Consider the following 24,976-nt stretch of genomic DNA (forward strand, 5'->3'; position numbering starts at 1 on the left):
CTATGTTGTCAAAAAACTGATTACTTCACAATTAGACAGAAGAACATATATCTTATATTTAAGAGACCGAATTTAAGATCCTGCTTCTATAGATAAATAAAATATTTTGACCTTTGGTAAATCATAAGTGTTCTTAGACCCACTTAATTGTAAAATGGAAATAACAAAAGTTAACACATGATTTTACTATACTTGCCACACAAGCCTAGAGACCATCATCTAGTCAGATTTCCTTAAATAAATATTCAAACCATTATCATTTCTCCCTTACCTAACAATTATAAGCAAGTCCTCAATATAAAGAAATAACTCAGCTTTCACCTAAAACTAAGTACAAGTTTCCATTCACTTCCAAAATTAACTATAACTAAGATGCTTAAGAAGAAACATTCATATAACAGTACAAGTTAGATACTGTATTATCAATAATCTACTCTGATTTGGGAGTTAGAGTGAAATAATAAGTTGGAATCATCACAAAGAACTGGATAAACACAAATTATTTGTATAAATACTTTCAACATTAGCTCATACTGTTACATGGTCATTATAAACATTTCCCTGTGTAAAATAAAGTGCATGTTTCACACGATTCAAAAATTATTGCATAAAGAAAATCTTCCAAATTACAAAAAGAGAAAAAATGACATGTGTAATTCCTCTACTCAGAAATAGTGGCCTTTGATATTTGACAAAAAATATTTTGAGTGCATATTGTAATAATTCAATAAAAATTATTGATCATGTATACATTAGAAGAGAGATTATAGTTTTCTATAATATTTTTTCAAATTAGAAATGATGAGCATTTATCCATATCATTATACAAGTATACAATCAGAAACATGAGTTTAAGTAGCATTTATACTGTTTGTAGTAACTATGCATTATCTTTTCAGTTAATTCCTTTGAAATTACAATTTTCTGTCACCCACTAAACTAAAATCACCTTGAAGCCACAGTTTTTCCCGACCTGTGTTTATTTCCATTTGCTGCCAGTATAGTGTGGATATTCAATAATATCTATTTCAAGAAATGCATTTCTACAAGTTAATAACAGCATTTCCCTTTACAAAATTATGAAATTGATTCAAAATCTGGGATTCATACCATTCTAGTTCCTTATATTACCACTATATGTTTTGCATGAAAAATTTAACAATTACTGCTAACTATGGGTCTCTGTCAATTTTTTCCATAAACCATGGACCTTCATAAATATCAATACAATCAAGGTAAATCCTTAGATTCACATGTTCTACTGGCTCCTATAGCGGCTGCTTGATTTCAACAGGAAAAAGTAAGTTTAGCACCCATGAAAAAAATAATTATTTCACATAGGTTAGTAATATTTTCACAATTTTAAAATATATTTCTTACTACTCCAATAGACTAACAGTGACTTGCGCTCCGGTAGATGCTTGATATTCAAGGACTATATTTTCCTTATACAATTACACAATTCAGAAGTTTAACCTATAGTGACAATAGTAATCAACCACTTAAAATATCCTTGCCTCTGATGTATGTCACCTGTACTAAGTTTCAAAATTTCCTGTCTGAAGACAGGTTTATGTGTAATTTTGAAATCAGGTCATTATAATAAGAGAGATAGCATCAACTTTTATCATGCCACAAGGAAGAAATAACCAGAATATTGGCAATTTTATGAATTATTGTAAGTCTTATCAGAGGAGGGAAATAGTAAAAAAAATAACTACACAAAAAATACAGAAGACTTTCTTTTTAAAAATTTAAGTGTTTCCTTACATATGTTAGATTAATGTTTTATTTCCTTTATTCATTGCACTCAAATCCCTTCTGGTCTGACTCTTTCAAAGTAACAAGCATTCCACTGACAACAAAGCAGTTTTATTATTAATACTACTTTATTTTTATTCAGAGTATTTATGAGGCCTGAGCACCAGTTATAATGGAAGCTGGAAAACATGAGTCTTTCATTCACCCTTCAGTGCTTTTTCTCACCAGCACAGAAACTCGTCACCCAAAATGAAGATTAAGACCTATTTAACTTCAGTAACACAGAGACAATGCAAAAATCTGTAAAAGCAGCTTATTTTCCCTCTTTCAATGGGATCAGTTACCAGGGTCTGCAACACAATCGCATGGCCAGGTCAGGAACATTTTATGCCTCACACGAAGTTGTGCCTGGTACTGTATAGCGCCACCTGGCGGCAGGATGAAGAACCATTCCACTAAGCTCCGGAGAATAGTCACTAATTGGTGCTGTGTGCTGCATTCTCTCCAAAGACCCCAAGTGAGGATTACATCATTTCCTCATTAAAAATGGGCACATTCACACACCTACTCTGGAAACCATGGGCTTATGCTCAGTTAGTTATTGCTATTTGTACTTTTAAGCATTTCAATTTGGAACAGTGCATTTACCAATCACATCTTCACTGCAACTGATCACAACCGGTGATGATGAATATAACTACATTTTTCAAAAATGATTTGTTTTCACAGAGTTTTCATAGACATCATCACAATAAGTTAAGGTACAATAGTGACACGAAGAAAAACCTTCTGTTCAGTGTATAACTGTCTCTTGAGATGAGAAATAACAGAACAATTATAATAATATTTATGTATTTAGGTCATTCTTATTTTTGTTTTTATCTTTATGCACATATGAATGCCTGTTGCTGCCTTTGGTTTGCATGTAAACATAGAAATGTGAAGAAAAGCTTATCAAATATTATGACTACTCTATATATATTTCTTTACTTATACCTGAATGTATGTAAACACCTAAAAATACTCCAAAAAAATCCAAATATTTGCTATCTTTGTAATCCTAACAAAAAAACTTATTTCTTCTGATCAAAAGGGAAAGGGGACATAAAGAAACTGATGACAATTGTCTTCAAATTTTAAGTAGGGATGAGATTTCAAAAATAACCCTATCAACTCAATAAACAAAATGTGAAGCAGGATATATATATGTATGTATGTATGTATATGTATATATATATACACACATACACACATATATATATACATATACACACATACACATGAACACACACATATATATTTATTTTTAGTCTGTTAGGTGTCTGTGATACATACACATACACACACATATTCTTTTTATATTGTGTTTCTTCCAGTTTGTTACAATAATGTTCACCTTAGAAAAAGTCAAAAGGTAGAAAATCTAGTATCATATTGTCAAGGTCTATTTTAATGGTTTTGTTGGGAATCTTCCTTTTATTTGAGAGTAGAGATGCACACTGCCACATATCTTCACTTCCCAGAATGCTAGTCTCCATTACACAGTTCATCTATGAGAATATATGTACATACTTCTCCACCTATATATCTACTTGTTTTGTATTTTATATGAAGGTTGCTTTATAGCAGAGAAAACATTTTATTTGTCCTTTTGGGACTAGCTTACTTCATTGAGCATACCTTTTTCCAAATCTATTACACTCTGATACACTTAAATAGCAGAAGCTTTAAACCTGTGACCGTTACTAAAGAACTATACTATTGCGATGATACGGGGTGGAGGGAAGGGAAAATGGAAGGGTGGAAAGGAAGGGAAAGGGGAAAATCCCAATACCTACAAAACTGGATCATGAAAAATAATAATTTAATAATTTAATAATAATTTAATTTAAATAATTTAATTTTAAATAATAATTTAAAAATTTAAAAACAATCAAAACACTTTTAGTCTGAAAACTGGAAGCTAATGGGGGTGATCACATGCTACAGTGGAAGTAGCTGCAGCTTGAGGCAGGTACATCCTGTGGCAAAGAGCCTGCTCAAAACTGAGTTACTCTGCTTCCAGTCTAGCTGCCTGATGGGTTTGGGACATAAGGAATGATAGCTCAAGTTCTTGAGTTCTTACCACCCATGAGAGAGACTGGATGGAATTCCTGGATCCTATATTTGGTTTTCCTGCACTGATAGAATGCATGCTCTGCAGATATTGAGGCTAAGCCCTCAAAACTGTGGCAGGGAAAGTTGTCAGGAAGGAGTTGGGGGACAGCAACTTATCTGAATTATTTGGGAAGCCTCTGGTCTCATTCTCACATTTAATTTTAGTGATCAATGTGCCTACAGTGTTGCCGTCAGGACTCTTCTGGTTGTTTAGGGCTTACATTCCCTGAATAGATTTGGAAAAATCAGCATTGTATTGTCCTGCACAAGAAAACCACCAGTCTTTGTCAAGCCATCTTTGCTTAATGACAAGATACAAAGGCACACAGATACATTTTATAGGATATGTATTAGATGCTTCCTAAGCCTCGATTCAAATTCTCTCCTTTTTTATTGCATCCAGTTGTTCTTAAGATTGACCTGGAATCTTCTCACTTCAAAATCTCTAGGTGTTTCTACCAAGATTTATTACATAAAATATAGGATTCACTGGAAACGACTCAAGGATTGTGGCATAACAGATTAAGCTGCCACCATATGAACACTGGTTTATGGGCTAGTTATTCTGCTTCTGATCCAATTCCCTGCTAACACACCTGGAAAAACACTGTAAGATGAACCAAATGCTTGGGCCAATGCCATGCACCGGGGGGAAGCCCCTGGAATTCTAGTCTCCTGGTTTTAGAGTTGGGCTAATCCAGCCTCAGCTGCTATGATCATTTGGGGAATGAACCAGGATATGGAAAGTATCTATCTATCTATCTCTCCCTCTAATTCTGCTTTTAAATAAGTAAAGCTTCTTAAAATTTTATGAATAATTATGAATTTCAAAATCTGACAGCAGAGCAGTAAACAAAGTGTTAGGAACTTCAGCATGTGGGCCCTTTGAAAACTCAGGTGAATGTACTTAAAGCTAGCCCTACTCTCCTGTTTCCTTCCACAGAACATCTCGCCAATGGCCCCTCTTAGCATATTTTTAACTGAACCTGGGAATGCAAGTTATCATCTGTTGATATATTCTTAATCAGTAGGAACAAGAGCTAACGCTTACTTCCTTCTTTCCTTGGAATTATGATGTATATTTAAACAGTTTCTCAAAGGTCTCTAGTAGAGACCAGTTTGATAACATATCCCTATTGTCTCTCAACTCTTGTCAGCTACTCCTTCCTATTCAATAGATCACCTCCTAAAATGGTCTCCCCAAGAAACTGTTCAACCCATCTGGACAATAAGTAGCTGGACTCTATGCTTGGTATATGTTTGCAAGGAAAGAATCTTGATTGAATTTGAACTGTGATACTGCATCAAGGTGGAGGAATCCACCAGGGGGGAGGGGAGGGAAGGGGTGGGGGGATTCCCAGAGCCTATGAAACTGTCACATAATGCAAAATAATTAATAAAATTTAAAAAAAAAGAAATGATCAACAGGGCCTGGGGTAATGGCTCAATGGCTAAATCCTCCCTCTGCAAGTGCAAGGATTCTATATGGGTGCTGTTCTGTGTCCCAGATACTCTACTACTCATCCTATTTCCTGCTTGTGGCCAGGGATAGCATTAGAGAATGGTTCAAGGCCTTGAGACCCTGAACCCTTTTGGGAAACTCAGAAGAAGCTCCTGGAATAAGACTGGCTCAGCTCCAGCTGTTGTGCCCACTTGAAAGTGAACCAGCAGACGAAAGATCTTTCTCCCTGTCTCCTCTCTGTAAATCTTTTTTAAAAAGAAAACAAACTTTAAAAGAAAAAGGAAATGATCAGCTCAAGATCACCGGATTTCACAGGACTTGGGCCCGCCTTCAGGAAGCCCTAGACTAACTCAGGCTAGAAGACAAATTAGATAAATATGGGTTAGAATGGAAATATGGACAAAGATACTAGTTTGAAACCAATAGTAACGAATCAATTAGAAATAAAACAAAGTTTCAAAAATTATAAAGGGGAGTCAAAAGAACCTGGCAACTGCTTAGACATGAGATGAGAGAATCCAAATGTAACTAAAAGCTTTTTTCTTTGACTGAACAATGGAGGATGACACCATTAACCAAATTAAGGAACACAGAAGAAAACTTCAGTGTGAACATAAAAAATTTAATTGGGGATCCTTTTGGACATCAACAGGAAAGACTACATCAGCAATAAATAAATAAATAAATAAATAAACTATATGAAAGCACAATGATAAATATAAGTACACAAGTAGTCATCAAATGCAGAAATAGACTTAGAGGTTTCCAAAAAACTATGACATTCATTCCTTATTTTTACTACTCAGCTCCTGCTGACAACCTATTAGGCTTTAAAAATACTTCTGTAAGAATTATAAATACAATGGAAGGAAAAGTTGTATCAAGTAATTATTATATCGAATGCATTTTGTGTGAAGTATTTCTAAAATTGATAATTAAAATTTTCAGTTATTCCTTCTTTTGCCATTATTGTATCTTTCTTCAAATGATATAATCTGGTCAAGAATTTAAATGACTTCCAAGTTTTATTCAGAAACTAAAATATTAATACCACTAAACTTTGGGAAACTGTCAAAGTTGTAAGCTTCCAAAAGTTTTCCATCTGACCCAAGAAACATAGCCAAGAACTACTGGACATACTTAAGGAATATTTACTGTAAAAAAAGCAATATTTCACTTCCACAGGAAACAGATATTAAGCTGATTATAAAGGGAGAGCTCAAAATTGGCTATACATAGAATCATCAAAATCATCTATCTTAATCTATCTTGGTTAAAAATAAATCTAGTATACTTCGTCTAAAATGTATCATAGACCATATCCATTTGCTCTGAAGTTTTGTTGTTGGGACTACATGTAGATTCCGTATTATCAGATTTTTCAAATAATCGACCAATCCTTAAGAAACACAAAGTAATGGTACTAGTATGGAGTATATCAGGTAACTTTCAGGGAGTTATGTTTGAATCATGGCTAAGATGTTGCTTGGCAAGATTTCACATCCAAGTACCTGAGTTTGAGGACTGGCTCCAATTACGATTCTAATTCTCTGCTCACGTGCATTCTGTAAGGCAGCAGTTCAAGGCTCACATAATTGGGTCAGTGCCACCCATTCGGGAGACTCATATTGAGTTCGAGGCACTAAATTCCAGACATCATGGAGGTACAGCTGCAGCTATTTATTTGGGAATTGCAATCCGAAGCAGCAAGATCTGTCCAGATGAACAGAAAGCTTCTATCTCTTCTCTCTGCCCCTACCTACCTCTATCGATTCTTTCCTCTGTCAGTTGTATCCCTTTCAAATAAGCAAAAACAAATAAACTTTAGAAAATATTACCTTATTTTGGGTTTGTTTTGTTTTTATTAACAACTAATATATGCAACTTCTTAGACATGGCCAAAAGCAAGACAAGATACTTGAATAGAAAAATTAGGAAGGCAGCTTAGCCGAGACAGGAACCTGAGAAGGTTTAAACCAGAATACTACATATGAAAACCTTCCCAAGCCTGTGAAACATAAAATATCATAGAACTTTGAGAAAACATATTTTTAATGAGAGACAGGAAGATACTCTTCAGGAAGATTGTGTTTATAATGTATGGATCCCACATTAAAGTGTCGATTTGAATCTTTACTACTCTTTCTGATACTATTTACTGATAGTATATCCTGGGAGTTAGAAGATGATGAATCAAGTGCATAGGCTCCTGTTATCCACATACCGACAAAGGTGGGGTTCAAACTGGATGCTTACCGGTACTTCAAGCAGAAGGAAATAAATAAACTCTTTTCAAAGGCACACGAACGGACAGATGTTTGGCTGTGACATGACTTGGGACATGCACATACCAAATGGGAGTGCCTGCATTCAAATTCCTCCCCTAATTTCAGTTCCAGCTTCTTTCTAATGCACATCCAGAGATACAGCAGGTGATCATGCAAGTACTTGGGTTCCATGTCATTCATGTGTGACTGATCCTGGCTTTGGCCTGACCCAGTCCAAGTGGCTGTACAGTAAACTATCTGATGGAAAATCAATCTGTCTCTCTCTCTCTCTCCTTCCCTCCTTGTCCTCCCTTCACTCCTTCAAAATAAAATAAGCTTGAAGAAGTTTAAAAATTTACCAAATTTAAAATAGAAAACTGATCAAAATTAACATTTGCAATGCTAAGATATTATTTGTAGAATGCAACTGTGGATTTATATATGAACATATATGCAAAATACTGAAAGAGTCCCCAGGATTATTTTTTAAATTTCTTCTAAATATGGAAAAAGTTTTAAAACACAACAAAAATATGATGAATATACTATGAAACAAAAAGTAGAAACAGTGCAAGAAATTATAATAAATGTCCATCAAATGATTGCCAATTATATCAATTACCAGGAAAACGTAAAATAAAACAATAATGAGATAGCATCCTTCACCTATAACATTTTCAGAAGAAAAAGCACTGTTTCGTATCTGCTAAAACTTATAGAGAAATGTTCATTTGGGGATACCACTAGTAGGTATATAAATAGGTACATGATTTTGAAGGAAAAATGTATTCAAATTTAAACTACATTTTGTATTATTCAACTGCCCCACTTTTAAAGATGAAACATAGACAAAAAAACTGGCACAAAGAAATGTGTACAGCGGTGTTCACTGACTTCTTTGTATCAATGTAATTCTGAAAAAAATAAATATATGGAATTGGACTTTGGTAAGAAAAGGACTAAATAAATATTTCATTATGACTAGAAAGGAACCCAGAATTGAGAGTGTTTTTAGTCAAAGAAATATTTAACCTTATTATTATCATTTTACTGTTTCACAAGGAAAATGTATTCATGTATTACATGAGTAATTAAAAAGCAAACAAGGACTCCCTTGAGGATTATGCTGAGTGAAAAAAAGCCAATCCGAAAAAGTCACATTCTGCATAATTCCGTTTATGTAACATATTTAAAATGAGAAAATTTCACAAACGGAGAACCAATTAGTGGTTGCCAAGGTATAGAGATGGGGTGTGAAGGAGTGGAGGTGGATGTCATTATAGAAGAACACCACAAGAGATCCTCGTGGTGAGTGAACTGCTATGTTCAGTATCTTCACCGTGCTGGTGGAAATATGGACCTACACACAAAAATAGCATCAAATAAAACTAAAGACACACATAAATAAGAAAAGGCAAACTTTGAGACCTAAAAAACATTAACATTCCAGTTGTGACATTAGTGACAGTACAATTTTGTTAAAAAAAAAAAATCAGGGGAAGCTGAGTGAAGTGCTAAGTCATGTTTAAGCAGAGAACTACGACCCACAATGACTAGATGGGCTAGGCTGGTCATAGTTCATGCTATAACTGCCACTTTTGTTTATTTTGACACTATCAACTCAGGATCAAAGAAAGTTAAATATGAGGGAACTTCAAAAAGCTAGTGAAAAGATAGGATTAAAATACATCAAATTTGTTAAAAAATGCTGATATTCATGAACAGTTTATTTTAAAAAGCATTTTCCATGAACGTGAATTAAGAAATAAATTTATTTTGGTGCAAAAAAGATACAAAATTCATGCAGTTTTTCTTAGTAAGCATTATTCATGAACTTTGTGAAGAGCTCTCATATCTCTAAATTCATCATATTAAGTGCCCAACATTTTGTTAGTCCATCTCCAGTTGTTTTATGCCAGCAATATCCAACTGAAATATAGCTGAGGCTTTTTCTTTTCAATATAAAATTCCCTTATTCCCCCACCTGCATTTGAATCCCTGCCAAATACATACAACTGTTTGAGTCTGGCCTTCTTCCTCTAGCAAGTTCTGAATAGTAGTTTGGTTGTTCTCATTTGAGTACCTATTTTTTTTTTCACAATGTAGGGAGATCACTCTGTATTATTTCCTAGGCCTATATGTGAATTTACAATTACCTCAATAAAAACTTCAGCTTAAAAAATGCTTAGAATGAAAGTGTCTTGCCTACACAATGACCCTTAAAGCTTTCTCTCCACTCCAGACAATGTATTTCCCTCTCCCTGCTGTAGAGACCACGTGAGAGGTGCCACTTAGACTATGGGACAAAGAATGGCAGTAAAAGGATGGAAATGAAAGTCCGGAATTAGGCATTTTGAAATTTCTTTTAAATTACCAAAGCACTAGACAATCTTCAACCATGTGTAAATATATTACTGCATTTTAATTGCTCTGTCCCCTTCATTGAGTTGGGTAGTCTTAAAGGAAGGATGTCTCTAAACCTAAGGTCAAAGGCAGATTTTTCTTTTTTGCGATTTAGCTTGCCATTTAGAGCTTCTAAATTTTAAGTACCCTCAGGGATTTCACAGCAGTCTCTACTTACAGATTACTTGGGATACCTGTGGAAGGTTGTCCTGGGAATATGTGCTGCATACCCAGAGATCTTCCACAAGACTATCCAATCAACCAAACCATCCATATGTTCATGACTTTAACTCAGCACATAAATATATGTGCAGAGGGCCCGGCAGCATGGCCTAGCGGCTAAAGTCCTTCCCTTAAATGCGCCCTGGGATCCCATATAGGCGCCAGTTCTAATCCCGGCAGCTCCACTTCCCATCCAGCTCCCTGCTTGAGGCCTGGGAAAGCAGTCAAGGACGGCCCAATGCATTAGGACCCTGCACCCGCGTGGGAGACCTGGAAGAGGTTCCAGGTTCCCAGCTTTGGATCAGTGCGCACCGGCCCATTGCGGCTCACTTGGGGAGTGAATCATCAGACGGAAGATCTTCCTCTCTGTCTCTCCTCCTCTGTGTATATCTGGCTGTAATAAAATGAATTAATCTTTAAAAAAAAATATGTGCCGAAGTCATGACATTCAAAGCAATGGTCACATTACAATCAGAAGTGGCATAATCTTTAGAGATGTATTGCTAAACCTTGTATGTGATGTTTCTGTATATTTTTTACTCCACTTCTAAGAGTGAATTATGAAATGTGTAGCAGTTGTAAAACCAAGCAGAGTTTGCTACAAATATAGAAACTCAGACCCATGACAAACTGATTAAGAATCTGCATTTTAATAAGACCCCCAGGTGAATCATCTACACTTCAGGTCTACAAAGCACCAGTATAGATAGATGAAACTAGACAGACAAAAAAAATATCTGGATAAGCATTTAAGATTTGTACAGTATTTCAAACCCATGTATGGACTATTGAGGATTTGCTTTGATAATACAGGGGGAAAAATAGCATTTAGGGGATTAGCAAGATAGCCTAGTGGCTAGGTCCGTGCCTTGCATCCACCAAGGTACCATGTAGGCACTCATTCATGTCTCAACTGCTCTACTTCTCTTCTAGCTCCCTGCTTTTGGCCTTGGAGGACAGTAGAGGATAGTCCAAAGCCTTGGGATCCTTCACCCATGTGTGAGACCTGATGGAGACTCCTGGCTCCTGACTTCAGAATGGCTCAGCAGCAGCCATTACAGCCACTTGGGAAGTGACCCAGATGGTGGAAGATCTGCTCTCAGTGGTCTGACTTTCCAATAAAAATTTTAAAAATCTTTTGAAAAAGAAGCATTTAAATTAACATAATTTTCCTTGAAAAGCTGAAACTTAAAAAAAAAACTTCTTTAAGACACTTTAAATTCTTTCATCCAAGCAGCTCACCATTGTGGCCTAACAGGGTAAGCCCTTCTAAGCCCACATCCTATATGGATGGAGTGCAAGCAGCTCCACTTCAGATTCAGCTTTTTGCTGATGACCTGAGAAAAGTATCAGGAGATAGAGTTGGAAGAAGTTCCTGACTCTTGGTTTGGGCATAGCGTAGCCCTAGACATTGTTGGTGCCATCCTGGGAGTAAACCAGCAGATAAAATATCTTTCTTTCTATAACTCTAGTTTCAAGTATATAAATTAATATTTTTAAATAATTTATTTTATCAAGATCCAAGTGCAAGTAATATGTAGACACAGCAATTAGGGATGAAGTTGTTTAGCAGGTGCAAGAGTACATCTGCTCAGGGCAGACACTGACTCAACCAGCTAATCCTGAACCCTGTGGCACCAGCATCCCAGATAGGTGCCGGTTTCTTGTCCCAGCTGCTCCACTTCCTATCCAACTCACTGCTTATAGCCTAGGAAAGCAGCAGAGGATGACTCCTTGGGACCCTGGACTTGGAGTCCTGCAAGAAGCTCCTGGCTTCTGATTTTGGATCAATCCAACTCACAATTACAGTCAATTGGGAAGTGAATCAGAAGATGGGAGACTTTCTCTCCTATTTCCCCTTCTCTCTGTAAATCTTATAAAAAAAATAAACATTTAAAAAGAAAGACAAAGTTTGTATCTGCTCACAGACTAAGAAACAGCACTGCAAACTATAAATTAGCAAAAACAGAAAATGTCAGCCAGATCTATTTTCTCATATTCATTAAAAAATTTAATATTAAGTAGAAAACGAAAGGGGATAGAGTACATGCTGGTAAAACTTGGGCTTCCTCCTATCATCCATAATACTATTGATGGCTAACTGGACATTTGTTGAATATGTAAGTCAATAAGATGTTGTAATTATCAGGAAGACTGACATTATGACTATCTACCTCCCACAAGACAGAATTACCATTATCTTTAATAATAGCAGCAACTTTTATATAAATCTCATTATACTTTTCTAAATATCTGTCAAATACTCAGCTTTTATCATCCACATTTTATACATAGAGATATTCAAACACATAGTCTAAGCAAATTTCCTAATATTTTCTGGGTTGTAAAATGAGGAGTCATGACTTCCTGCAATGCAGGAAGACTGGCTCCAGACTGTCTTTAACACTGTACTGTCGCATTGGGCATAGTTGCTGCATAAAATTTCCGTTTTTAGATTATTGATACTTCATAATTATAAAAGTTTTTAGCTAAAATTAGAGTTAGATGACTAAAAATACAAAATTAACCCTAACATGTTAAGTGTTATAATTTATATATATAAAATATGGAATCTACTGCTCTTATTCAACTTTTAAATTTAATTCTCAAGACATTCACATAAAGCATTTGGTGTTGATCTTCACATACTAGTAATCAGAACTATTTACATATAAGGTCGTGAACAAGAATGCTGATAATCAGATCAAATTAACTGATTATTTGTGCACTGATTTTAAGCAGATAGAAGAGAAAAATTCCACATTGATAAAATAGAGTGAGAGAGGGTCGATTCCAGAAGTCTGAAAACCAGAGGGAAAGAAAGGTTATTATCCCTAATCCCTACCTGCACAAATTCAAAATATGATTGCTCATCACCCTTCCTCCACATGATATTACACAAAACCTCAAGTTCCACTCTTTGGTGACTTTAGAAAACTTCTTCATTAAAGGGCATTGTCATTTGCAAGCAATCAAATGTAGTTTGGAGAATATTCATTAGTCTGTAATCTGCTAATTTGAAAATTTTAAGCATGTCAACTCATAGGACTGATTTTAAAAATAACAAATGAGATTTTAAAAATTAAGTGTACACACACAAAAAATTAAGTGTACAGAAAGCAATTTTATCTGTAATATGTTCACATAATTTGATAAATTCATGGCCACCGAAAAAATGTTTTTAAAGATTATAACAGTAAATAGGGTACTTACATATATAAACATGTGTGTGTGTATATATGTAAGTACCCTATTTACTGTTATATACACACACACACATACACACACACATATATATAGTAAATGTACTGAGAAAAATTTTAAGATTTGATAATACTACACAAATAGTTGCTTATAGTTTGGGATAAAAAAAATCAGGTAGTATGATCTATTGATTACAAATTTTCCTATCTCAAACAACTTTGAAAATGAGATGATGCACTTTGGAACTCTATGAAACGTAAAATGCTATCAAATGAAAAATAAACAGGTTCAAATGTTGAAGAAAACATTGAAGAGATAAATGAGTTTAATTTATATATAATAACTATGACAATGGAAAATATGTATACATTAATGCTTAATATGAGATTTTTAAAATAATACAAAAGACAAATTTACCCAATACTTTATATGGGTAATACATGATTTAACCTGCATTCCTAGAATTAAAACTTCAGGGGAATTGTTATATAATGATGATGGAAACTGTCTTACATCCTACTTTAAAGGTTGATTTTCATTTCAAACAAGTGCAGAAAATGAAGAAAATCTAGCTTATAAGGTACTTAGGGACACTACGGGACACACTAGGATGTTATGGAATATTTATCTCTTGAGATTCAGAAATGAGCACAGGAAATTATATGCTTAATCACAATAATTGTGAGGACAAGGAAATTAATCTAAAGATCAAAAACAACTCTACCATTTATTATTTCCCATTTGATCAATACAGTATTTACAAAAGATATCACAATTTTTAAAATACTATTAACCAATTGAAATGGATCTCTAGTGTTTTATTTCTGCCAACCTACTTTTCTTTTTCAATTTTTAGTGGTTTTGTCTAAGGACTGTAAGAGTGAATGCTTCCACATTACATTTGGAAAGAAGATGAAGATATCTAAAGTCATCACTGATATCAGTTTTTTTGAGGTACTATCCAGTAAAGCAGAGAGCAAAGAAAATGAGAGAACAGGAACAAATACAAACTGCCCACACTGAAAAGGAAGAAGTAAATCTATTTTTTATGCCAGATGATATTACCCTACATTAAAAGAAAACCAAGGATGGCAGTAGTAACACTAGTAAATAGTTTTCATCATAGTCACAGGACACAAGGCCCATGTTTTAAAAATGCTTGTATATGCTAACAATGAAAAAATTTCAAGAATGAAATTAAGAAAATAATTCATAAAAGCATCAAAATAAATAAGATACTTAGAAATGCTCTCAAGAACAGAAGTGCAAGATTTCACATGGAAAACTACAATGCATGCAGAAAATCTAGAAAAATAAATAAAAAATATTGAAAGCATGGTTGCAGAATTAGACTTTTAATACACAAAATTCAATTGCTTCTGTTCATCTCAATAAGAAATGAAACTTGAAGTTAATGACAGGATGTTATTTCTACATTAAAAGCCCCAGAAAAAATAAATGCTTATGTAATCTAAGAAAACATACACAAGACTGTATAAGACAACTGTAAAGCTCTGACAATAATAAAAATAATTAGTAATAGATTCATCTTGGTTTGGTAAACTCTAGTTTTTTAAGATGTCAGTTCATCTTAATCTGACCTAAGGATTTAACCCAATCCTAACAAATTATTTTGTGGATATTGACAAATCAATTTCAAGTACATGGAAAAAAAACAATAACTCTGACAAGGAATTAATAATATCAACAATTTTCAATGATCTCAAATAACTCAGTAGCAAAACCACAAATCATAAAGAGGACAAATAATCTGAATACACTTTTTTCAAATGCATTAATTTCCAGGAGTTAAATGAAGATCAATATCACTAAACATGAGGAATATACAAATCAATCCCATAATGAGAAACCACAACATACCTATCTATTGAGAAGACAAATATTGTAACTGTTGGCAAGGATGTGGCAAATTTGAGGTACATTCAGAAATATTGCAGAACTAAGGACTAAAAAGGCAATGAAATGCTTGGAAAATCGAATATTTGTATATCAAAAATCAACTGAAAACCATTATCTCAGTCACTGCGCCAACAACTAAGTCAAGATGTATCATATTGTTAAACACAAGAGTAATGATATAAACCTACAGAAGAGACACATATAAAATTTTAAGCAAAGAGTCCTTCAGTATGACAAGAATAGCCCAATTTATTAAAGAAAAAATTATATGCTGACCTTGCCTAAGATTATTTTTGAACTTCAAAACATATCATTAGCACAATAAGAAGACAAGTCACAAATTCAAAAATATTTATAAATATCCTATTTCTAGAAAAAGATTTTAATCTTGTATTTATTAAGAATGCTTTGAATCTAATAACTAAACAACTTAAATAAGAGATTGACCAAAAGATTAAGACATTTCAAGGAAGTCATATGTGTATGAATGAATAAGAAGTATGTGGAAAAAAAATGTGCAACAATACCAATCATTACAGAACCTCAACTTAAAACCCTGAATGGATACCACTACTCACTCAAATGGCTACAGTGTTAATGATAGATAGTAAGTGTTGGTAAGGGTGTCAAGAAACTGAAATTCTATTGCTAAAGGGAACATAAAACGGTCCATTTTACCAAGAATGTGGCAGTTTGTTAGATTATTAAGTGTACAATCATGCCACTCAACAATTCTACCCCTTAGGGATTTGTATGTCCCAAAATAAAAGCATATCTCCAAATACTGATAGGCAAAGATTAATACTAACATAACTCACAGTAGCTCTAAACTGAAAGCAACTCAAATGTCAACCAACTGTGAGTCAATAAAACAGTCTGCATCCGTATGTTGCAATACTCTCAACAGCAACAACAACAAAAAAGAAAAATGAACATGAATTGTACTACTGCATGGGTGAACTTCTGAAATACTATGCTAAGTAAATAAAATCATTACATATTACACATAAAGTAAAATCATTACACATTACAAAAGATTACACATTATGATTCTATTTATGTGACATATCTAAAGACAAATATATACAGACAGAAACTAGAATAGGAATTGACTACATATTGGCATAAGAGAAAATTTTGTGATAATGAAAATATTCTAAACTGAACTTACTCTGATGGTTGCATAACTTGATAAATTTAGTAGAAAGATATTTTACTGTATGGTTAGAAACTCACTGTAGACCCAGCATAATACCTATTGTCTGAATGCTTGCTTTTCATACACCAGGATCCTATATGATTGCTGGTTCCTATCCGGGCTGCTCCACTTCCCATCTGGCTCCCTGTTTATGGTTTGGAAATCAGCAGAGGATGGCCCAGAGCTTTGGGTCCCTGCACTGAAATGGAAGACCCCACGGAAGCTTCTGGCTCCTGGCTTCAGATCAGCTCAGTTTCAGCCATTGCAGCCACACGGGGAGTAAACCAGCAGATGGAAGATCTTACTGTCTCTTCTCCTTGATGTAAATCTACCTTTCCAATGAAAAAAAAAAATCTTAAAAACAAAAAATGAAATCCTAATTGTATATTTTAAAAGAGTGGTGTTTAATGTATGTAAATTGTACTCCAAGGATTTTTAAAGAAGTTCTTATTTATTTGAAAGCTAGAACAACACAGAGGAAGATAAAATGAGAGAGAAGATAGAAAGAGATTAAGAGTTCTCTTCCATCCACTGTTTCTCTCCTCAAAGGGCTGTGACAGCCAAGGTACACCAGACCTAAGCTGGATCCAACAAGTCCTTTCTGGTCTCACACACAGGTTGAAGGGATCCAAGTATTTGGGCCATATTGCCACCTTTCCAGACATATTAGCTGTTAGGAGCCAGAGACTTATAGGCCTTAGACTTGGCCTACCTGACAGCCTGTTGCATTGCAAAAGGCTGCAAGCAGAGCTACAGCAAGCAGGATATTAGGCCAAAACATCCTCTGTAGAGCAAGCAGAATAGAACCTCCACCCTTGTTCCTGTTCAAATAATTAGTTCCTCCCCTGTTTCAATACAGCTGATTAGTTCCTTCCCTGCTTCAACGAAGATCATTACTCCCAGGAAACCTCTCCCTTTCTCCCCCTCCCCTAGAGAAGAAGGTATATATATGAGGAGTAAAAATAGAGAGGCACTTTTTTCCACCAAGTGCGAGTGTCCGTGTTTTTCTTGGGCCAGCAGCCCAGGGCTACCAGCCCGGCATTCCCAGTCCACCCTCAGGGTTTGAGCGTCGTGTCCTGCAGGTCGGGACAATTAGCAAAAGGCTGGATCAGAAGTGAAACATCTGCTATTCTGATATGAGATGCCAGTATCATAAACAATGGCTTAGCTCACCAAATCACAGTAACAATCCTAGTTTCTTTAAAAAACAAAAGATTTATTTATTTTTATTTGAAAGGCAAACTTTATGAAGAAAGAAAGAAAAAGAGAATGAAAGAGAAAAAGAGAGAAAGAGACTCAAGATGGCAGAATAGGGTAAGGACACGTTAAAAACAGATGGCATAATATTAGCCATGCACTCCTATGCTCATAGCAGCACAATCAGTAATTGCAAAAACATGGAAGCAACCAAAATGCCCATCAACAGAGGATTGGATAAGAAAGCTATGGTTCATCTACTCCATGGAATACTACTCAGCTATTAAAAAAAACAAAATGCAGTTCTTTGTGGCCAAATGGGCCAAACTGGAAACCATAATGCTAAGGGAAATGAGCCAATCCCAAAAGGTTAAATACCACATGTTTGCCTTAATTTAAGATGATATGATGTTATGTATAACATGTTATGTTATGAATGTTATATGTTGTGTATAAACTAAAATTGAAGTATAGGTGAGGTGGTCACAGAAGGTGGCTAGGAACTCGCATTTACTTTTAACATATTGGTTACTCATTACTTTGTCAATTAATTCCATAATGATGTAAATTTTTGCTGATGGTATGTTGGAGCTTTCAATTGACTGGGATGATACTCTGCTGGGCTCTGTCTTCAGACCAAAAGGGTATACCTAAGAAGCCGTTGAACTTGACTGGACAATAAGATGCTGGACTCTATGTTTGGCATACGCTTGCAATGGGGGAACCTCAACTGAACTTGAGCTGTGGTTATGCAACAAGGTGGAGGAATCCACCATGGTGGGAGGGTTTGGGGAGGGGTGGGGAGAACCCAAGTATCTATGTAACTGTGTCACATAATACAATGTAATTAATGAATTAAAAATAATAAAATAAAAAAATAAATCAATAAAAAAAAACCGATGGCATAATATTAGCCAGTGTGAAGCAAAGAGGGCACATTCTAGGAAACAGGAGAGGACAGAACAACAGCAGAGGGGTACCTGCAGACAGGAAAGCAGTGGGGAAACAAACAAAAAGCTGGAAGCAGAGCTGGATCAGGCCAAAAAAAGTATTCAAGAATTGAAAGACACTGACTGTTAAATGACGTAATTAAAGAGTTATGGGAGTCCCAGAAGGTGCAGAAAGAGAAGTTGGGTTTACAAACGTATTTAATCAAATAATAAGGGAAAATTTCCCTAATCTAGAGAAAGAATTGGGAAACAACATCCAGGAGGGGCACAGAACACCCAACAGGGTTGAACAAAAGCAATATTCGCCAAGACACATGATAATCAACCTTTCTTCAATTGAACATAAGGAAAAGATCCTTAAATGTGCACATGAAAAAAATCAACTGACATATAAAGGAATGCCAATTAAAGTCATAGATCTCTCACAGGAAACTCCATAGGCAAGAAAAGAATGGAGTGACATATTCCAGATTCTAAAAGAAAAAAATTGTCGGCCCAGGATAACATACTCACCAAAACTTTCCTTTGTCTTTCAAAATGAAATAAAATTCTTCCACAGTAAAGTTAAAAGAATTCTTCCAAATCTGCCCTACATAAGACACATGAAGATGTTCTCTTGACAGAGAAGAGGAATAGCACCCACCAAAACGAAAGGCAAATGTCAAGAACATCCCATTGAAATAACAACAGAAGACTAAATCCATGAACAACCCATTGCTAAAATTACAGGACCAAACTATGGCCTATTTGTATTAATCCTGAATGTATTAAACTCATCAATCAAACATCAGATTAGTAGACTCGATTATAAAACAAAACCCATTTAATTGTTGCCTACAGGAGACCCATTTCACCAACAAAGATCAGCGGAAACTATATCTCATGGATTTGGTTTTTTTTGTTGTTAGTTTCCTCTCCTCAAAACACTTTCTTCTGATTAAATTCTTCAATGACTCATAGATCGTACCATAGCATCATTTTCTTCAAGAAGGTTCTTAATTTTCTTTTTCATTTCTTCAGCAACACATTAACCATACAGTAGTATGTTATTAACTTCATGGTGTTGTTAATTTCTTTTTTTTTTCCTGTTGCTGATTTTGTTTTGTGGCTATTCATTTAAGGGAATGTATAGTAACTGTGTAATGGAGACTATCATATACAGCAGCATGTTATTTAACTTCATGGCATTGTAAATTTCTATTTTTCTTCCTGTTGTTGATTTTATACTACGGCTTTTCATTTAACGGGATGTACAGTAATTGTGAAATAGAGACTATCATATCCGGATATTAGGATACAATGCAGTACGCATCTCTACTTCCAAGCAAAGATGGACTCCCAGTGAAACTGTTTATTAGATCTTGACAATAGGATGCTGAACTTTCCACCATTGTCCATGTCTGCAATGATGGACATATGACTGTGTATGAAAAACTATACCACAGTAACGATGTAGGGAAACTCAGTGAGGGGGTAGAGAACTGGGGAGAAGATAAAGGAAATCCCAGGGCCTATGGAATTGTATCATAAAATGATACTAATAAAATGAGATAAAATTAAAGAAAAAAGAAAGAGAAAGAGAAAAAAAAGAAAGATGTCTTTCAGCCACTGCTTCACTTTCCCTAACAGCCAGAGTTGAGCTAATCCAAAGTCAGGAACCAGGAACTTCTTCTGGATCTTTCACATGAGTGCAGGGTCCCAAGGACTTGGCCCATCCCCTACTGCTTATCCAGGCCATACCAGAGAGCTGGATTGGAAATGGAGTGGTCACTATGTGAACTAGCACCCATATGGAATGCCAGCAGGGCAGTGGACTACCCTGCTGCTTCCTCACTCAGTCCTTTTTTCTTTTTTTTTAAGGTTTATTTTATTTTTATTGCAAAGTCAGATATACAAAGAGAGTAGAGACAGAGAAGAAGATCTTCCGTCCGATGATTCACTCCCCAAGTAACCTCATCAGCCAATGCTTCACCGATCTGAAGCCAGGATCCTGGAACTTCTTTCCAGGTCTCCCACATGGGTGCAGAGTCCCAAAGCTTTGGGCCATCCTCCACTGCTTTCCCAGGCCACAAGCAGGGAGCTGGATGGGAAGTGGGGCTGCCGAGATTAGAACCGACATCCATATGGGATCCTAGGGCGCATTTAAGGGAAGGACTTTAGCCACTAGGCCACGGCACCAGGCCGAATTTTTTTTTTCCCTAATGTTATTGCTGTGCAGAGAGGCATCTTTCATCCACAAGTTCACTCCTGTAAACCGAAAGCAAAGATCTACATCTCGGTTTCCCACGTAGCTAGTAACGGGCTAAAAACCTGGGCCATCTTCAGTTGACTTCTAAGGCCTTTAGCAAGGAGTTTGATTAGAAGCGGAGCAGTAGGGACACAAAATGATAGAGATGGGATATCAGCATTACCGGTGACAGGTGGTTTTTTTATTTAAATTATTTCCATCTTTGGTGATTTTTACATAGTTGATTAGTGTGATAACGGTCAAATGCTGTAGGAAGGTGGGTAAGATCATTGTTTCCACATTCTCTTTTTTTCCTTCCCATTTCTGGGGAAAGGAGGGAGATAACGGGGAAAGTCACACCCAGTCTCCCACCCATCCAAGGGTCCCCAGCTTCAAGGGTCCTTCTCAAGAGATTTCAACAGTTCAACAGTTCTGAACTACTGCCAATCTCGCCACTCCATGCACAATGAAATCTCTCTAGAATCAACTAGTTGATGTAGTCCACCTTAGAGTCTCTTTTTGCCCAGATATTCACTGTCAACACTTGGCTTGTTTACGTGGTTAATTTGTTCTGTCCTCTGTCCTCTGTTGTGGTACCAGGTGTTCTCTGCAGATACCAATGTACTGTCATATCCTCCGTGTGCACCCAGACATGCCATCCACTGATCCGTCTAAGCCACCAACAAGTTACACACCACTCTCAGACCATGGGACCTGAAATTCTCTCCAGGTGTGGGGTTCTGAGTCCAGCAATTAAGTTGGGGGGATCCCCAAAGGAACTTCTCTGAGGTGATCTCAGACCTGATTCTTGGGTGTGTTTGCCAGTACAGGGTTTGGCACAGACCATTGCCCCAATCAGCTTATGCATATGCTGGTGGTTGCCACTGCTGGGTCAGTTCTGCTTCCAGCCCTGTCTTCTATACAAACCAATGGGTGTTGGCAGTCCAGCACAATCCTGCCCACCACACACTCAGCCTTCACGCAAACCAGGGGGAGCTGTATCCTAGTCGAAGCAACCTGCAATAACCTCCACTAGGCCCACAGCCTGCTTGTCAGTACATATAGCAGACTGATCCAGTCTGTCCCACATCCCACTGAGCTTTCATATGTGTCAATGGGTCTTGAAGCCTAGTTCAACCCAACCAGCCTCACTATCCAACACACACACGTGCCAGCAGGTACCACTCTCTGTCTAGCCACGACTGTGTAGGTGACAGCTTTACATGTTATGCCACAACATGGACTCCTTTTAATATATTCTTGTGTCTATATAAAAAGTTCCCAATATTCATGTTCCTTTTAAAATAAATCTGTACTCTAATTCTATAGACTTTAATTTATTCACAAAAATTAAACAAATTAAGTAAAATAAATACCATTTTTAAGAAAAACCTCATGGCTTCTTGCCTTATCAGAGCAGGTTATATTGCACAGCTCACTTTGGAGTATGGTTTTCACAATCTGTTAATGCATTTTATCTACCAGACTGAAACCAGAATACACACAAATTTTTCAAATCGAAGTTTCATTAGAAACAACTGAAAAGTAACTTAGTTTTTTGTAGAGCTGTGATTAGAACAGAGTATCTCTGCTTCTTTAGTGTTTCAATAGACTAGAGTCAAAAGACATTAAGTAATTATAGTTTGCTATTATGGCAACTGATTGGCTATTTCTACTCTAAATTTTATTCTAAAATACAACTCCACTATATATATAATTATCATCAGTTTTTATCTTTGGGATTTATTCTAAATATTATAGAATATTTACCCTGTGCTCTATAGATATTTTTGATGACCTTTTAATAAAAGTAAAGAAATGCCAGCCTAATATTGCAATGGTTGCAAAACAGGATATAATTTAAAGATAAAAAGTATTGGTCAAACCACCAACATATTTGAGTCACTGAAGACATTGTTCCTGCATTGTATTAGATATTCAATAATTCAGTTTTAAAGAATAAATGAATATCCTAAGATCCCCTACATTTGTATATTCTCATACCACTTTCTTTTCCATTATCTATTATATGCATTCCTTGTTCTCATGAAAAAAATCTATACCAATTGAATTATAACAAATTTACCTAAATATTCCACCTTTGAATCTGGACTCAAGATCTTTTTCCCATCCAGTGAATGATTTTTTTCCCTTAACATTAACAGAATGATCTTTTTTTGTCATTCTGTTACATAGATGCAACTATACGCTGTTTGCAAGAGGCTTATCCTAGATGAAAAATGAAAGGATGGAGATATTCTTGCAGATGATTAAAAAGAAACAAAGAAAAAGCATAGAAGGAGACATACTTCCATCAGATAACTAGACTTTAAGTTAAAAAAATCCTAAAAAGTAAACAATATCATATAAATATAAATCAGTATCCATGCGAAATTGCCCAGACTCTCAGAACATACCAGAATCTATAGATATTCAAGACTCTTACATAAAATGGCATAGTATTTGTATAACACCTACACATATATTCCCATTTACTCTAAATTACCTCTACATTATGTATCTAATATAATGAAAACACTATATAAATGGTGGTCACATTACATTGTTTAAGAAATTATGACAAGCGAAACAGTCTGTAAGAAATTATGACAAGCGAAACAGTCTGCATATGTTCAGTACAGAAATGTTTTTGTTTGGAGATTGGTTGATTCTGCGACTATGGAACTGGTGTATTTCAAAAGCTGTTTTAAGAATGTTTAATGATACAATGATCAATCCATTAGTAAGACGTAACAATTCTAAACTGTGGGATATGGCCCCCTGGATCTCTGTCTGCTTGGCCTATGTGGAAAGTCATAGGTATGCAGCACACCATGTCCTGGGGGTGGGAAACCCTGACAATGGTCTTGGCTCACTGAGACTTCAATCTGGCCTGACCACTGTCCATGAAGTGAGAGCAGTAGGCTGCACCTTAGTCTCTCCTCTCAGACCTTGGACAAGCTGTGCTGGGACTTGCAGGATAAGTAACTCTGAAAAGTCACTGCAGTCCCACATTGCCTGTCAGCCACGTGTGGCATGTTACCTTTAGCAGACCCAACCACACATGATGAACTTGACCTGCAGCATACCTGCCAGTCATGCATATTGTATGTGACCTGCTACATGATTAGAGGATCCAGAAAGATGGACATGACTTATAGCCAATTACACTATCATTGTTAGGTGAGAGGACTGTCAGATGTACTACTGCCTGCCTCTCCCTTAGTCTATATAAGTTTGTGCTTGAAACACAGCCACCACCTCATCCCCTCAGTGGTAATGGGGGCCTTTTGGTCAGAAAACTCCCGAGACTAAACATATGTGATAATATCAGAGCACAAACATATGTTAAACAAAGGGACAGAGCCCTGCTCAGTATCCTAGTGGCTAAAGTCCTCACCATGCATGCACTGGGATTCCATGTGGGCACTGGTTCAAATCCCAGATGCTCTACTTCCCTTCCAGCTCGTTTGTGGCCTGGGAAAGTAGTGGAGAACAGCTCAAATCCTTGGGACTCTGCCATGGGAGAACCAGAAGAAACTCCTGGCTCCTGGATTCAGATCAGCTCAGCTCCAGCTGTTGTGGCCATTTAGGGAGTGAACCAGCAGACAGAGATCTTTCTGTCTCTCCTTCTCTCTGAAAATCTGACTTTCCAATAAAAACAAATAAACCTTTAAAAAAAAAAGATAGAATTGAAGGTAGAGATAGATAGTAGTATAATAACAGAAGATTTTGAGACAGGATTGTTAATAATGGTTAGTACAACCAGAGAAAATATCAGTAAAATGGTGCAGGATTTAAACATTATAGGCCAACTGAACATAAATGTCTAAAACACACAACCCAAAACAGCACGTTGAGCATTTTGCTCAAGTGTACACAAAACACTCTCCAAAAGAAAAAAAAGTAGTACCAGTTCCCAGTTAATCTGCATGGAAAAGTAGCAGATGATGGTCCAAATCCTTGGTCCCCTGCACCCATGAGGGAAACTGAGAAGAAGCTTCTGGA

The 24,976-nt window shown here is 36.0% G+C and overlaps 1 protein-coding gene across 1 annotated transcript in view; it reads right to left on the reverse strand.

The window, feature by feature from the left end:
* The window catches only part of LOC101530015 (FUN14 domain-containing protein 1-like), a 338,383-nt gene that overhangs the window by 95,954 nt on the left and 217,453 nt on the right, over window positions 1-24,976 (reverse strand). The gene's annotated exons all lie outside the window — the stretch shown is intronic.

Source organism: Ochotona princeps, chromosome 1 (assembly GCF_030435755.1).
Source record: "Ochotona princeps isolate mOchPri1 chromosome 1, mOchPri1.hap1, whole genome shotgun sequence".
Lineage (NCBI taxonomy): Eukaryota > Metazoa > Chordata > Mammalia > Lagomorpha > Ochotonidae > Ochotona > Ochotona princeps.